The 3,251-nt window shown below is 42.4% G+C and overlaps 1 pseudogene; it reads left to right on the top strand.

Moving 5' to 3' along the window:
- Nucleotides 1-1,314: 1,314 nt before the first annotated feature.
- On the top strand, nt 1,315-2,800 carry LOC104845548 (vomeronasal type-1 receptor 4-like; annotated as a pseudogene).
- Nucleotides 2,801-3,251: the final 451 nt, after the last annotated feature.

The following is a 3,251-nucleotide window of genomic DNA, read 5'->3' as shown; positions in this document are numbered from 1 at the left end:
TGATGGCACTGGGGAAAAAAAAAAAAAAAACACTGCTGGAAGAGTCAATAATGATAAAGCATATTTTCTTACAAAATTCCCGTGTTCATTGGCATTGACTTGTGCGAGTGAGTCTGGTGATATCGCATGTAAATTATTGGTATCATGTTCTGTTTTTACATCTACCTATTAAAAAATCCTTAAGTATTTTGTCTGATTCCATTTTCCATTCATAACATAAATGATGGTGCAGCTCATGGGCTGAAGGTGAGAAAATGTTTGGGGTAGGAGAGCCTTTCAGGGGAGCAGAGAATCTGGACAGACTCATGTCCCCCATTTGTCAGGCTTCGGCATTTCCTGCGGCCTCCATGGGGACCCTGTCTGTCTCCAGGAACCTGGACAGAAAGAGCCTCTCACAAACACTTCCGTGGTCTTTTTGGACACACTTACTAGAAACTTGTAATTGGTTTTGGTAATTAGCAACAGGGGAAACATTTTCCAGAGAGGTTGTCAGTTCCCCAGGCCTGCACTGTCAATGCCACTGGAGGTGAAATGATAATTTCAGTTCTGAGGGGAGGAAAGGACACAGAAACAAATACCAAGATCTGAGGGTCTGGCTGCCTCCCTCAGACACTTGCCCTGGATGTCATGACCATCACACTGAGCCCACTTTTCTGGCAGTGGGAAGGAGTCAGGTGAGTGTTTTCTATTTCAGGCTGACAGGCAGAGTCTGTAAGGGAAGGAAGCATATCAGGGTGTGGGTAAGGGATCATATTATAATAAGGAACTCTTCTGTGTTAAAAACTGATTCGGTGTCACAGAGGAAGCAGGACTAAGTCTTGACTTTGTCTGAATGAGAACAGAGAGATGGGGCCATGGACGCTGCTTCAATTCCTGAAGGCTTTGTAACACTTGCCTGAGTAGGGCATGGGCCAAGTCAAGGGCTGAAGGCCAAAAAGAGCCTATCCTGAGGGGGCAGAGAGGAGCTCAGAGAGAAGTCCTGCACTGAAGAAGGGAGACTTTGCCTACATGCTTTGCCACCCAGATCCTGACTTTCTAGCCTATAACTTCCCTAATAAACCCTATAACTGTGAGTATGATCTGTGAGTTCCCTGTGGCAGTTGCAACAAATTATAGAACCAAACGGAGAAATAGACTGCTGTGGGAGGGATGGCTGGTGTCAGAATGGGTAAAAACTTATGAGATAGAAGTTATGTCTGACCTACACCTCATAGGAATCCACCTTGGGCTGATGCTGGTGGCGATTCTGCTTCTTCGTGAAGTTAGAGGAGGTCAGATGCCTCCACCATCATGCCACTTTTCCCACTTGGTTAGTATAGCATGGTGGTTATATGAGCTGTCTTTGCAACCGGCTTATCCAGGTTCAAGTGCCCAATCTGCCCCAAGCCAGTATGTGAATTTAGACAAATCATTTAACCTCTCTGTGCTAAAGTTCTCCTGTTCTTTATAATGAATGTAGTAGCAGTGCCTACTAGGTTTGTGAAGAATAAAAAAGTTGCCACATGTAATGTATTCATAGTATGCATTCCAAGTGCTCTTTAAAGTTATACTTCAAATTCTTGGAAACATCTTAATGAAAGAAATGCTTTATATCAATGTTCCAGAGTGTGAATTAATGATAAGTATAGAATAGTGGGTGTCAGTTGACATGATACATGTGTCTCATGTCTCATCTTCCCATGTAGGACCCTCTGGCTCTGAAGACAAATATCAGTCCCTGGGAACTAACAGAATGTTCACCAAGGAATTGACAATAGGAATGATCTTATCACAGACTACAGCTGGTATTCTGGGGAATTTTTCTCTACTTTACCATAATATCTTTCTTTACTTCACTGGGTGCAGGTTAAGGACCACAGACTTGATTCTCAGGCACCTGACTGTAGCCAACTCCATGGTCATTCTGTCTAGAGGAATCCCAGGGACCATGGCAGCTTTTGGGTGGAAAGATTTGCTCAATGATTTTGAATGCAAACTTGTTTTTTATGTTCACAGAGTGGGCAGGGGAGTGCCCATTGGCAGCACTTGTCTCCTGAGTATCTTCCAGGCCATCACCATCAGCCCCAAAACTCCAGGTGGGCAGAGCTTAAGGTGAAAGCTCCCAAATACATGGACTTCTCCATATGCCTGTGCTAGATCCTGCACATGCTTATCATTAGCAAATGGAGTAACAAAAACATCACTAACAAAAAAGATTTAGAATGTTGTTCTAGTGTATTTCCTGATAGAAACGTAGACTCATTGCATGCAGCATTGTTACCCCTCCCTGATATTGTGTCTTTGGGAGTCACACTTTGGGCCAGCGGCTCCATGGTTTTCATCCTATGTAGACACAAGCAACGGGTCCGACACATTCATAGGAATGTCTCCCCCAAATCCTCCCCTGAAACCAGAGCCACCCAAACCATCCCTGTCCTGGTGAGCACCTTTGTATCTTTGTACACTCTCTCGTCCATCTTTCAAATTTTTATGGGTGTTTTTAATTATCCCACTTGGTGGTTGGTGAACACAGGCACACTAAATACTGCGTGTTTCCCTACTGTCAGCCCCTTTGTCCTCATGAGCCATGACTCCAGTGTCTGCAGGCTCTGTTTTCCCTGGATAAGGAAGACAAAATCCCCTCACTGTATCAGGAATATCTAATTGTATGCTTTTGCACAAGTTTCAGTTGCTAGTTTACACATTGCATAGAATTTGAGCAAATATGAAATGATCATATTTCAAGAGATCGGTGTTACACACACACCTGAACCATGTGTATACATATAAATGTGTGTTTATGTGGTTGTGTATTCATATCAGCCGGATTATGTTTCTGGTCCAACAAGCAATAATATTGGAAAAATGCCCAGTAAGAAATGTAAAAATGATACTAATTACAAAAATAATAAACTGCTTTACCTCTAAAGTTGATTTGATCTGACTTATGTTGCCATGCTAGGTGATTTGTTGCTCTTGAACGTCGAGCAGCTAAAGCAAAAGGAAGAATTGATGAAGTGAAAGAACTGAAGAGAAGATTTCAAAGGGTGGCTCAAGAAGACAAAGTAAAGTATTATAATGACAAGCAAAGAGCTGGAGATGGAAAACTAAAAGGGAATAACACGCTTGGTGTTTCTCAAGCTGAAGGAATTGAAGAAAAAATTCAAGCCCTGAGTTGCAATAGTGAATGATTCCATGGCGAAAATATTAAATGACACAGGAAGCATCAAAAAAAGATGGAAGGAATACACAGAGTCATTATACCAAAAAGA

This window comes from Loxodonta africana, chromosome 11 (assembly GCF_030014295.1).
Source record: "Loxodonta africana isolate mLoxAfr1 chromosome 11, mLoxAfr1.hap2, whole genome shotgun sequence".
NCBI classification, from domain to species: Eukaryota; Metazoa; Chordata; class Mammalia; order Proboscidea; family Elephantidae; genus Loxodonta; species Loxodonta africana.
Note: the sequence above shows the minus strand (reverse complement) of the source record. Positions and strands in the feature narration are given on the sequence as shown.